A 13,792-nucleotide genomic window follows, 5' to 3' on the forward strand; every position below is an offset into this window, starting at 1 on the left:
GCAATTTTTGCTATCATCACTATGAGCCTCAGATGCATTCTCTTTGATTTAGTAAACAATAAAAAAAGAAAAAATTCAAGTGTTTTCTACAGATGTGTAAAGATGCTTTTAAAAGAAATTATTGCTTCTTCCTCCATACCACTTGCAGAGGGAACTGCCATCCATAACTGCTTACATTTTCGTTTGCTCTTTTTTTCTTAAAAAAAAACCCCAAACAAACAGCAAACCAAACACAAAACCCTCAAACCCCAACTCTTAGCCTGCCTGCCTGAGTCTTTCTGGGGAGAAAGCGAGGAAAGAAGGCCAGAAGAGAAAGGAAGGTTAAAAAAAAAGAGGGGCAGTGGGGTATACTTAACGGGAGACTGTGCATCAAAGGAAATTAATAAATTAATAATACAAAGCATATGCTACTTCCAAATTGAGCCAGGGGGAACTATTAAGCATATTTTAAAAGGTATTGTGTTTTGAAACAACTGGAAAACGTGAGTTCTGTAGGCTTAGAGTTTCTCAAAGATCCAGTACTTTTAAAATTACTCAGTTGTTCGATATTTATTTTCTGAGGAATTATTTTTCCTCCTGTTTGCATTTATCTAGTGTTTGAAAGAGGTACGAAAAGGCTGCCCTGAAGAAAAGCAGTTCAGTTTTATGTTCCTTTACAGAAAAGGCATAAAATCGGAGCCTGAACTTACGTCCCAGCACAATCCCACAGAGGTGCCGGCAGCCCAGACCTCCCCTCACAGCACCAAGTCACTAGGGGCCTGTGGGATGCTCCGAGTGACACCCACAGCTCCCACCCGATTCTCGGCCTGCAAATGTCATGTTTGGGCAAGACACAAGGGACCATCTGAAATAGAGGTGGAGAACAGCGAAGGGACCCCGTGCTTTCATGTTGCCCAAACTCAAGGAGCCTCGCCTGTGATGTGACGGAAAGGCTGGACCATATGCATTTTATGGTCACCCACACAAAGTAACTATTGTAGTTGTTTAACGTGTTTTCATTCCTTGATATGATATCTTAAAGCCTGAGCAGAGTTCAAGAAGCTCATTTAATTTTAATGTATTTTATCCCTCTAACCAGAACAATTTTTTCTTCAATTACCTTTAGCAGAAATCTAATCTAGCAAACAAGAACAGCAACAAAATATGTCATTACAAATGATTTTTACAATTTTGTTGCTGCTCTGATTTATTATGGTGTCAAGTTTTTCTAATTTTGTTTGCCGATTTCCTTTTAGAAAAAAAATATGTCTTTGAATTTGCAACAGTTGCCAGCAACATGTATGTGAATATTCGGATGTAAAGAGACAATTTCAATAGCCATTTAAACAGGGTAAAATACCTGCTCGGATGCAGACAGTAATGAACTCAGGTCTGTTTACCAACGGTTTACAAAAAATAGTACAATGCTCTACAAGGCTATTACAACGTACAGCTGATAGCCAGAATTTAAAGTGGGATAAATACTTTCTGGCAAGGTCATAAAAGGAATCAATGCTGGAAATTTAGTCTTTCATCACAGAACTACACAGATAATTGCCAGGCAACAAAGAATATGTTGGCAATGACCATTTGTTCTGTCCTTTAAGAGATACAGGCGCATCCACAGTTGCAAATGCTGTAGCGCAAGAGCAAAGGGTCTGTGGTCGTAAATAGCTAATGCCGTGGACTCAGCATCTACTGGATTTACGTTTGAGTTGTGCATTTCTGCCTGGGTTGATCTGGACCTTGGATACAGATGGATGCTCTTCAGAGACCATGCAGCGTTGGGAGCCCTCCTGGAGGTTGCCTCTCAGGTTAGACTGGGGCATGAAGGGACGATTCCACAATTTGCTTCAAACGCACTGCCTTGACCCAAAACCAGACACGGGGGAAAGCACTCCCACTGAGGAAGCTGGTCCTGCCTACCACCACCATGCCCTGCTGCGATGGGCAAGCCACCTCCACGGAGGCCAGCAGCACCCAGCTCCGCATTCCTCCCGGCCGCTCCTGCTGGGAGCGCAGCCCGCAGGACCCAAGCGGCCCAGGGCAGCAGGCACCTTGCTCGCTCCTTCCAGCCGGGCACAGGGACAGAGGGTCTCAGGCACCTCCGGCGAGCCCCCCATGCTTGGTCTCCCACAGGCCCCACGTGCCACCCACAGTAGGCTGAGCAGTTTTGGGGACCAGTTTTTGGACTGAGGATGGAGGAGCCAACCAGGCTGGCACTGAGCTCCTATCGCCCCCACTGTCAGAGCCAAACCCGAAGCATCTCTCCTCGGGCCAAACACAATTAAAAGGAAGACTCTAAAGACCCCACCTACTGGAGGTAATCATGCAGCTTCGAGTGGTTTTCCTGGCCTTGATTTCTGTTGTTGTATCTCGACAAAACTGCAATAAAAATAACGTATCGACTTCCATTCCAGATCCAGAAGAAATACAGAACGCAAACCACCAGATATATTGCCTTTTCTTGAGATATAAATTTTGGTTCAAAAATGGATATTGATAAATAGAAAATATTTCATTGACTGATGGCAAGTTCTTTAAAATTTTACCCCACAGGAAAAGTCAAATATAGTACAGAGCATACAGCGAGGAAGGGGAGAAGGGAAGGCCATGGAAAGCTCCGGGAACCAGCTGCTTCCTCTGAGGCTGACACCACGTAGCAAGTACCCCTGGATGACATTCAACACTTACTGAAAAATGCTCTTCTAAAGCGCATCTACTCAAGGCCTCACACTATTTTGCCGTTACAGCTGCCATTTTACCCGCTTTTGAATTCTTCCAGCTTTATGCTGCCATTCAGCTCAGCTTAACCACAGGCAGCAGCGTTTCCCAACCTTTGCAGTATTCAGTTCCAATTCACTCCAGTTAACTGTTCAAGTGCAATAAAACAAACAAAAAAGAAACCCCATAGTTTCTTTGGAGTTTTAAGTTATTTATTTTGTGTGATGACAAAAGCCAATGAGGAGGAATGCTGTGCCAATTGCTAAAACTGTGCAACACTTGCATGAATTTCCAGCAAAGAGCAACTCAGTTAAACAAAATCTGGTAATCGCTTTTTTGGTGACTTTATCGAAAACTCTTTGTATCAAATAAATCTTTGCTTTGAAAGATTGAGGAAAATGATTAATAAAATCAGCTGGAGCTTGAATTCCTTTTATTAAGAAATTCCTTTGATTTTATCAGGGCTAAAAATCAAAGTTGAAGTCCTGTTTCAGAGGAGTCTTTGTGTTTCTATTTTTTAAATTAAATTAGAATAATGCTTATCAAAATTTTACTTCAAGTGGTTGTCAGGAATAGCCTCTTTTCTTCCTCAAACCTCCAGAGGCTGATCCTAACTATCCAAGTTCGGTAAATAAGTTGTATAAACAGTGCCAGATAGTTTCCCGATGAATATAAATATTTTATATTCAGATAGCTTCTTTTATTTCTACCCAGGTATATCAAGGTCATTTTATTCTGTATTTGTTCATAAAACATTTGTTACTAGTCACACGGGAGGAGCACTGGCAAGGCAATACAGGCGTCTTTCCAGCAGAGGGGAAAAACAAAACCCCCATAAAGCATCTTAAGCCCTCTAGGGTTTCTCCTTTGTTTATTCCCTAAGTGAAAACGTGGGGTTAGAAGCCACGTTTCTCAACTATACTTGTTTTCCTTAAATCAGGTGAACACAAAGGCTTTAGGAAATGTTCTTGAGGAAAACAATTCATCCGTAGCCACCCTGCACTCTCCGAAAGCTGAAACACGTGAGAGAAGGGCGACAGGAGGCCAGGGGGTACCGCAGCTTTCAGACCTGGAGCACGCCTGGGCTCTGCTTCTCCAGGAGAAGGGGGCATTACGCGCCGTGCAAAAGGAGAGGGCAAGAGCCGTGTTTTCTAGAGGCTCCACAATCACCTGGAAAAGTAAGTGCACGTTCGGCAAAGTAAAAGGGTCTTCCATGTCCCGCTTCTTGGTGACAAATCAGTTTTCCTACAAGTTTCCTTAATTAGGCAAAGCTTTTCACTTCATAAGCAGGCACCCTGGGCACGGGGTACCACAGCCTCCGGGGCTCGCGCATGCAGTAGCAATCCAGTAGCTCTTCATGTTCAGTAAAGACACCGTTACATACTTCTCCATGGATATGCCGGTCTATGACTCACATGGGCACATCACAGTGATGATTTTTAAACCTTCAGAGAATAAAAAGCTAAAAGCCAACCAGACAGATTCTTTGGAAAGCAACAAGAAAACCTGAAGAAGATGTAGGCTACAGGTAAAGTACAAGTAAAAACTGCTAGTCTAATGCAGATTTTAACTGCTAAGCAGTGGGAGGGTAGTTTGCTTGCAAGCCACAAGCCAAGCATCCTGCTTAGACCTGCAATCTAGGAAACCATGGACTTCACACCCTATAAAGCCTCGGGATGGAGCACTGTGTCCTTCTGCTGCTAGAAATACTTAAAATAAACACCACAGAAACCAGCTTCCAGTTATCTTTTGTTTAAGCTCAAATGCTAGGCAGCGGATGGAAATTTCTACCCACTTTTGAACTTGCTGTTCAGCCCTCCAGAGGGAGGTTCAGCATCTCCAGCATTTATCGCCCTCAAGACAGAGAGGCCCCTAGATGCCTTTTGTCCCTTCCAATTAAGTTACCTGCTGTGCTCCCCGCATACACGCAAGGAAATCTGCTAAAGCCACCGCTCCTCTCTGCTGCTTTCATGTTGCTCTCCGAGCAGCCATCACGCAGAGCAGGCCATATGTTGGCCTTTTTTACTAAACTCAGTTTAATGCTCCCAGCCTTTTCTTAAAATACGCTGAGCAAAGATAGCGCAGAGGACATTTGGAAATGCCTGATGGCAAAGTGGGAGTGTTCCATCCCATTCTGCTTTGCACCGGGTGCGCGTGCGATACCGATGTCACTCGATGTTACAGATTTTTGTCTTTAAGGACAGTTTGGTGGAGGGGGGAGGTCACATTTCCCTTCCCTTTGCTGTGGTGCTCTTCTAAAACTGTACGTGACATAGATAGGCTCTGAAATATAGCAGCATTCCCTATGATCTGGATGCAGTTAAACAGAAGAAAACAGGTAGAGGCAATGAACATGGAATTATGTAGGTATTCTGCCTTTCAAAAAGCAACCTGACCTTTCAATAAAGTGTCACTTTTAACATTTTCAGCTATAGCTTGTAGCCACTGGTGACGAGCCTGACTTCTCCATTTTGCTTAAAGCGACCCAGAACACTCACGTGTCTCTGAATGTATCGTTATTGTACGGGAACTATCGAGAGTGCTGTCTTTCTTCTCCTAACTAGAGAAACTAAGCCCTGGTGAACATACATAATGCCAGGCTTGATGGGCTGGTGGTTTGAGGGTTTTTTAATCACAATTCCACCACTCTGAGCAAAATGAACTTTGAAGAAAATAATTTCATTCTAAAATGATATCGAGAATTTGTGGTTTTGAGGAAGGAAAAGCAAAAGAAAGTATAATTGTTATGGGTACTATTATGACATAATGTGACCCAACACATCATAAATTACATACTCATGAAATGGAGTTATGAGCTGGGCACTGTGTTTGACACGAGCGATCAATCAGACCTGCTCTGCAAGTGCCATATTAGCAAAGCAAACATTCTGGAAAAGCAGGGATTTAAATGTATTGAGAAACAGTTGCAGCATGTCTCAGCTATTTTATTTTTTAAGCTAGACTACAGGCAGGCTATAGCAGTGGGTTTAATGCCATGATTTGAACATGAAAGCCAACTGCCAGGTAAAATGAGAGATTATCTTTTGGCAACTGCCCTCTCCATTTCCTAAACTAAATGACCTTCAACCAGAGCAGCAGTGAAAATCACAGCAGTCTAATCTTAAATGTGAACCCTGTGGTGAAAGACCAGTGGTTCATATTATAAGTAGAATGCATAAATGCTTTGAATCATCGTCAGATTAGATGAAAAATGCCACTGTGTTTAAAAAGAGCAGCTATTACACAAAGAAATGTAATAGAAAAAGGCTTAACAATGTCATAGAGACAGGCTAATGGGTTTCCCCATTTCTTTCAGATTCATGAAGATACTGTTTCCCTTGTTCACCTTCTCAATGCAGATAATTTTCTACAAATTATCTTTTCATCTACCCTAATTAAAAAAAAATATGCATGCATTGGCTGCTACTTAAGAGAAAAAGTAATCACTTTAATTTCTGTATGCTAGCTTTGTGCTCCCCCCAACGATGACCTTACCTCTCCCATGATGTGCACCATACAAGACAAAGTCATTTCATGGACAACCGTCCTGTTCTCCTGAGTGCCAGCTGCAGGCAGCAGTGACCTACTTTTACTTGCTTGCAAAGTAGTTTTAGGGCTTTCACCTGCCATCCTGACCAAACGTTTCAGGATAGCAGGAGTTTTTTGGGTACCTCTGTTCAGCCTGGAAAACAGGAAGGCTCATCCTCGCAGTCCCCCAGTCTCTACTTCGCTCTGGGACACCCAAACCCTTCAGAGCTGCCAGGGAGTTTCAGCCAGCTGGAAATCGCTTCTCATTTCCTTGAATTATAACCCATCCACTGTGCAAACGAGGCAGCAGTCGATTATGTTTTTACAGTAACTGCAAAGAGCTCCCACCTTATGTGTTAGTGGAGACCAAGCCTCAGTGATTTTCCCTCTGCAACGGCTGTTGTTAAGCTGGCGGCTCCCCAGCCCCTTCCAGGTATGTTTTCCATGTAACAGCCTAAACTAGCAGACCTGATCCTAGTTGGCCAAGCAGAAGTCTTGATTTCACAGCCAACCTGAGGATTTACCAGGGGTAGCCATCTGCATTGGTGCTTTTACAAGAACGGTTCATTCTTTTTCCAAGTTAAGTGATCCCTGTACCTTTGGGGAGTTTGGGTTTGAAGGTCGAGGCAGAAGGCAGTGCTGGTTCCATGCTGCATCTCAAGGCATCCCAGCAGCTGGTGTGCAGCGGGGTCTCTCCTCCCTGCCCTCCCTCCTCAGATGTGCCTGCCTGCATCTGCCCTCCCGCATGCTAAAACTCTGTGGCAAGGAGAGCACTCATCCCTGTGTCAGGGGAGCAAATGTCCTTGTCCTCACATGTCCCTCTGAACACACCGACATCCCATCTTTAAGTCAGAGCATGAGCCAGTTTGGCACATGAAGGGCGGCAGCGGGTACCTGAGCGGTGCTTGCTACAAGTAAGAGAAACACAGGGCTGCCTTTTGTTGCCAGCTCTCTGCTGAATACATATACAATAAAATCACTCTGCTGAATACATATAAAATAAAAAAAAAAAAGAGAAAAAGGATTGTTCCAAAGCTTAATTTACAACAGCACATTAGTGACCAAATTAAGACTGAGCAGAGAACATGGCAAATCATTAAAATGCTAATGACACCACTGGAAGATATAAAGACCAAGGATGCCTGTTTTGTGTGTGGTTTGGTGATAGACACATTGACAGAGCTGATACTAAGCCACAATTGATGGTGCCTTTCTAATGTGATTTTATGTGATTTTAAATGCCTGCATTTTTTTTCCGTAGGAGTTTTCTGTCTCTGCTCTGTGAAATATCATCCTTGTTGTTTCTGTACAGTGTAATTTCCCTTAAGCACCCCAACACGGAAGACAAAACTTTAGTGAAACCGAACTGCGCTGGGGATTTTCCCATACTGGCTGTATTTCTAGGGAAAAGCCGCTGCACAGAAAGGGCTGGTGGGAGCTGGGAAGCTCCTTACATTTCCCGACCCCAGAAAGGTCAATCACCAATCCCTGCTAAGGCAGGTTGAGATGGGATGTAAGCTCCACAGAGGCAAAGCAGCACGGCGAATGCAGCGTAGGGTGGGCAAGGCCTGGAGCCAGGCCAGTGGAGGCAGAGCTGGGTGCTGCGGGTCCGGGTGCTGCGGGCCCGGGTGCTGCGGGTCCGGGTGCCTGCCCAGCTGCTCGGCGCCGCCGCGAGTCCAACGCGCTGCTGCAGCTTTGCACCGCAAGCAACGGAGAGCGCAGCTACTTATCTCTGCACCGTCGAGCATTTGTGACTTAATGGCATCACATCTTCTACTTGGCATCTGATCTGATGCCACGCTGATTATACACTTGAGGCGAAAGCTCCTTCTGTGAGATTGCCGATTTCTTTAATGCAGGTCAATACATCATGGTCAACCAATGCACTACTTTCTAATCTGCTAGACACACAAGCTTGCCAGCCTTCAGGGCAGCCCTTGCCCAGGTGCTGCTGAGTGCTTGGAGGAATTCAGGTTTGAACAGAGCCCCAGAGAAACATCATAAACAGCAGAAAAAGGTGGCGGTAATTCCTTGTCCGGTACTTCTGGTTCAGTAGCACTGGAATACCGGTAGCCCTTTTCTCTTGGAGAGTGGCAAAGTAGTAGGGGAGGTTCAGCATGGAAAGGACTAAAAAACCAGAGGAAAGCGAATCAGAATATCTGTGTACCTGTGGCTATCCTGCTGGCACGGGGGGCGATGGATGATGGCATGTGCTCAAGCCCCTGCTCCCCTCCAGGAGCACCTGCCTTCTCCAGACACTTTAGACCTGCAACCCTAACAGCCCCTGCCACTTGCAGTGACACCCATTAGATCACCTAATGAAGATGACTTCACCAATTCCTTTGACCCAGGCTGAAGGAAGACAGGAAATTTTAATCCAGCTGGGTCTGAGAGACCAAAACAGCAACCTGGTGTCAGGCAAAAGCCCTTTAGCTGCACATAACCACGGCACTACAGGACTTGCACCAAGTCGCACAAGTGCTTTATTCGTAGGACAAAGGAGGAATGCAGAAAGCTTTACTTCCCCATACTGATTCCCCGAGAAAATTACCTCCTAGTACTTCTTTATTTTCTTTGAAAGGAATTACACATATTTTTCTTCATTACAAAAGGCTAAATCTTTGTATCCTCCCAGCTTCAGTTAAACTCTCTGGTGTGGCAAGAGATAAAAGGTATTCAGAAATTAAAATATGTGACTTGTATAAATACATAATGAAACAATTGGCAAACATTACAAAAAATAATATCCCTACTGATAGAATACAGAATCTGAAGTCCCTTTAATAAAACCAAGCATTTGGTTTCTGCAGAAGAGAAAGCTCCTAAGAGGCTTAACAGCATTAAGAGAAGAGAATAAACTATTGTTAACTTAATTTACTTAAAAAAAAAAAAAGTTAATCCTACAACAGTAATTTATATTTTTCTGACTCAAAGGTGCTACTATGAGTCACTTTTGTTCCCAACACCACTTCAGTATAACGGAGCTCAGACCTGCCTACCACACCGCTGATTTATCAAGCTGTAAATTGTACACTCTTCAGTTTTACAGATCAGTCACTTAAAATCTTTGTGACGATGATCTGTGCTGGGAACGGTGTTAATTCCCCCCTCACCCCCCTTCTTTTTGGGAAAGCAGAAGAAACCATATGGCAAAACTACACACAAGCCTACCATAAATGTTCCAAAAAGCACAGGGGACTTTTCTCTTGCAGTATTTTTAGGGGTTTTTTTAGTAATTGTAAAAGAGTTGTCAAATCCACTTTTTCAGCACTGTTGCTGAAAACATCACTAGCTTTTCCAAGGATACTTCAGCTGAGCAGTGATTTTGGCTTGAATTTGTTTGGCTTACAAAGACCCACAACCTGCCAAATGTCAATCTTTTTGCTTTTCGCTGTCAGAAATCACAACTAGTGATCATGGACTTTGTCATATTTCAAAGCATGAAATACCATTACAAGATGGATATTCAAACTTGGTGTGTGGCAACAGGCTTCACAGAGAGGAAAATATTTTTTTTACTGTTAGATTCAATGCTGCTCCTCACTTCCAGATCAGCTGGAATAAACATCTAGTTTGTCCACAGCATGAATTGAAATTGTAAATTAAATAGCTTCCTATTTGCTTCATCTTGAGCTACCATAGAGACCCCGAAATTTATCATATTTAAACACAGATTTCTCAAGCTATCCATGGTAGCTTTTAAGAGACACCAAAAGATATTGCACAAGTGTCACATTACTTTTCAGAGAGGAATGAAATATATTTAGTGGAATAATTTGCCGAGACTCAATTCAGAAAAATCATTGACAACAGACAAAAGCCGTCACAGCCACCTGACAGACGCACTGCATCTCAGCCCTGTCTCGTACCCGCCTGGTAGAGCTCCTTCTCTCGTGCCACAGCCTAGCACCTTGACGCTCCACAAAAAGTGGTTTTTTGCCAAATATCTGCTCCGATTAAAGTGTCGGCAAAGCTGCTAGTGCTTTGTTAGCTATCCAGACGTTAACTGAGATCAAAAATCCTCAACACCCCACATGGCAGGTTGGAGAGAAACCTCCTTGCCTGGGTCTGCCTTCCTGAACCCCCCCGCGGAGCACAGCGTGCCCCGCCGCACATCTCCCGCGTCCTGCTCACTGATCCAGGCAGCACACCAAGCTGGGTGCGGACCCCGAGTCACTGCAGGAATAACTCACTAAAGCAAGGCAGAAAAGAAATAAGCCCACGCTTCTGGCAAGCCATACACGAGTACAAGGATCTATTGCCACTAACAATTGCTTCTTCAGGACAAGTGGTAGGATGCTTTAAAAGCACTCAGTAGGTTGATTTAAGCTAAAAACATCCCTTGGCTGGGACACGTGAGCCATTCTCACGTGAACCGTGACACACAGCATGGTCCGTTAGGGGTGTCTCTCCCGGCTGCGCGTATTGGGACCAATGCTCATGAAGAGCAAAGGCGTTTTCCTGCTGACAGAGTTACCACGAATCCCATTTACATTGTCAGAATGCCAGGCGGGGACACAGTGTTGCTTTTCTGAACTCTGGTCAGCCATCCCAGAGGTCCTCATTTGCTAACTTCCCCCCTTCCAAAAGAAAACATACTTGGCAATACATCTAGCTCTTATCTCACAATCCCAATTCTTCCCTTCCTCTCATCTCACCGAAGGCATCCTACCACTTAGGTCATTTCAGCAACACTTTCATGGAGCATGAGACAGAGGAAGAGGAAAGGGGTGAGGCTTGTTACAACTTAAGTGCCACAGCCCTGGGCTTTAGATTTATTTTTATACTTTCGCAACAGAAGCCAGAAAAGGGGGAAAAGGTGGTGAGAAAGATTTTGGTATGGAACATTTCAAAATGCAAGTGAGATGTATCCTAAATTAAAAATAAAACAAAGTGCTTGCATTGCTAAATAATGGAAAGTTCTGACTTGGGGAAACAAAATCCTTTCTCTCCTAAAAGATGGGCATTACTTTGTAATATTTGAGAAAGATATAAATGTATAGTTTCTTGAACACATCGGTATTATTAAAGCTTATTATTAAAGTGTGACTGTGTAAGAAGGCAGAAACAGTCCTTTGGAAAAACGCTGTCACAGGACAGCAACTGCACCAGGTGGCAAAGCTAGGTGAAGTCTGTGCATGTCGTCAGCTGCAGGGAAAAAGCCATTCCAGGGCTGCCAAGAGCCTGACACAACCACTGGCCACCAGGTTTGAGAAGTTCCTTTTACTCATGCTTAGTGTTTCAGATGATCCCTTTTATCAGTTGTAAAATTACAACATTTCTTCCTCCTTGACAAGCGAGGGAAAAAATTCCTAGCTCTCCTGAAGGCAATATGAAAAATGAATACACTGCTTCCTAAGCACCCACCTGCCTTCACAGTGATAGTACGAACAATTACAATGGAAACAGGAAAAAAATACAGTTATGATGCTGCTCTTGTTTTGATTTAAATAGGACATTTATCAAAATAATAAGATGGCCATCAATGAGAACACCAGTTCTGTCTGCAGTCTTTCGTTTCGCTTTATGAACAGATGTACCTCTTAGGCTGTTACATGTTAAGCAGAGACCAAAAGTCTTTGATCCTATCACTGGAAAAAGTATTTTTCTTCAATTATGGTTCCTTGCATTTCCATTTCTAATAGCCCACACAGCTGTATATTAAACAAAAAGCCATGAATCCCTTGACTAACTCAAACGAAAATGTTTCCTTTGCTGTATCCTAAAGATCTGGCTGTAACAGCTTCAACTTCCAAATTTCACCAAATTTGGTTACTAACATTTAGGGAAATGTCTCTGCACTCCAGTTCTAGCTCAGGACCCTTACAGGGGCTTTGTTTCCAGAAGAATTTCTGAATTTATGTCTACATCAAAAAATCTTTCCTTAAAGGAAAGAGAATTGAGATTAAACTTATATATGACAACTTCCCAGGTGTGGTAACTTTGTAGGAGCTCAATTTACTTTAGGCACCTCATAAACGAAAACACTTGCAGCTTCCCCCATTAGAGATTCTGTTCTTTGAGTGCAGAAAATGCCTTAGGTCTTGAGCACAGAGTCTTAAACAAAGATAGGAAACAGTACTGCCCTTGATAAATGACACTTAGAAGAGTTGTGTGGATTTTTAACCCTTTCCTAAGCCAGAAAGATTAACCTAGTAACTTAGTTCATGAGCACAAGAAGAACAACATCCAAAACCGAGAAAGAACAGGCAAAGTTATTCTTCTAAACCCTTGAGCTACTACTAAGCTATAGATTACAAATATAAAACTCAAAGGAAACAGAACAGACCTTCAGTCGGAGAGAAGAAAGGAAAATTATCGCAGCCCGCACTTCCAGCACAAAGTCTCCATCTCTCCCGTTTCGGCCCTGGCCAGGCAGCCCTCCCCTGGGCTGGGGGACCCTCCTCAACAGCCTCAGCTCTCATCATTCACACAGTCACCTCTTGCACTTGGTTTCCTCCTCCTTGCTAACCGGCAGAGGCTCACCCAGGTGCATGTGTTTTCTTGTTTGGGCTTTGCCTGTTTGCTAAGGAAGCATCAACAGGATAAAGACAAATCGAAAGGGAAGCCAAAGCTGCCAGAGAGAAATTGTGACTCCCACATGCTCATAGCACAGAGAAACTGGAAAGCCAAAATGATGATGTGATCCTCACCTGTAAAAAAAAAAAAAAGTAAAAATCCCCACATTCCAAGAACATCTTATAGGAACACTCTACCCTGTCATCACACTAAAAAATTACATGTGCTCTCCTGGAGGGTCTTTTGAATCATAAGAAAAAGAGAAATGAAAGTGTTCGGTGAAGACTAGGGAAAAATAGAAAAGACTGCTCGTACAAAGTATTTTTTTTTTAAAAACCAACCAACCAAACAACTACCCTATATTTTAAACAACCCCTGAGATTTTAGATGGAATACTTTCATACTTTGACAATCATCTCACCTTTATTAGCTTGTTGTGAAAGCGGAGGATGAATTAATACGTCGTATCAGGCTGCACTGGGGAATTTTCCAGATCAGACTCTCCCGATGGCCCCTTTAGCCCTCCTTGGGCACCCCGGTACAGCGCTGTGCACAGAAGGTTCCCAGCGGGTCTCGCCCTGTGGGGACACTAGCCAGAGAAGAGACCTGGTGACACTCCAGTGGTGGTCAGAGCAGATGTCCAAGCTGTGGAGAAAAACCAAAGACAGCTCAAACCCAATTGCTGGGAGCTCAGATCACCTGCAGCTGAGGAGCCAGTCCGAGAAGTTTTGCCAACATTGACCCATATTGGCATCAGCGGTGGTCCCTTTTGGCTGGGTGTATCCCAACGCACGGTAACTCCTGCCTGAGCTGACGGCCTGGCTAGAGCTCCTGCCATAGGGAATTTGCCCAGGAGAGCCCTGGAGAGGGCTGGGCATGGTGCTGGACTCCCACTCCTCTGCCCTACCTGGCTGGTGCAACAGGGCTGAGGGACTGGTGTGGGTGCCGAAAATGAGCACATCTCCAGGGGCTCTGCGTTTATGCCAGGGGTTTCCCGTCGCTGGGGATGGGGAAGCGCAAGGGGGGCACATCCAGCTGTTAC

At 44.1% G+C, this 13,792-nt stretch overlaps 1 long non-coding RNA gene across 1 annotated transcript in view; it reads right to left on the reverse strand.

Moving 5' to 3' along the window:
* Positions 1 to 13,371, reverse strand: part of LOC114016191 (uncharacterized) — a 33,786-nt gene extending 20,415 nt beyond the window's left edge. The window contains exon 1 of the long non-coding RNA XR_003560543.2: positions 13,172 to 13,371. This is a non-coding gene — a long non-coding RNA (uncharacterized LOC114016191). The remainder of the gene's footprint in view (positions 1 to 13,171) is intronic.
* Positions 13,372 to 13,792: the final 421 nt, after the last annotated feature.

The sequence above is a fragment of the Falco cherrug genome, chromosome 8 (assembly GCF_023634085.1).
Source record: "Falco cherrug isolate bFalChe1 chromosome 8, bFalChe1.pri, whole genome shotgun sequence".
In the NCBI taxonomy this organism is placed as follows: Eukaryota; Metazoa; Chordata; class Aves; order Falconiformes; family Falconidae; genus Falco; species Falco cherrug.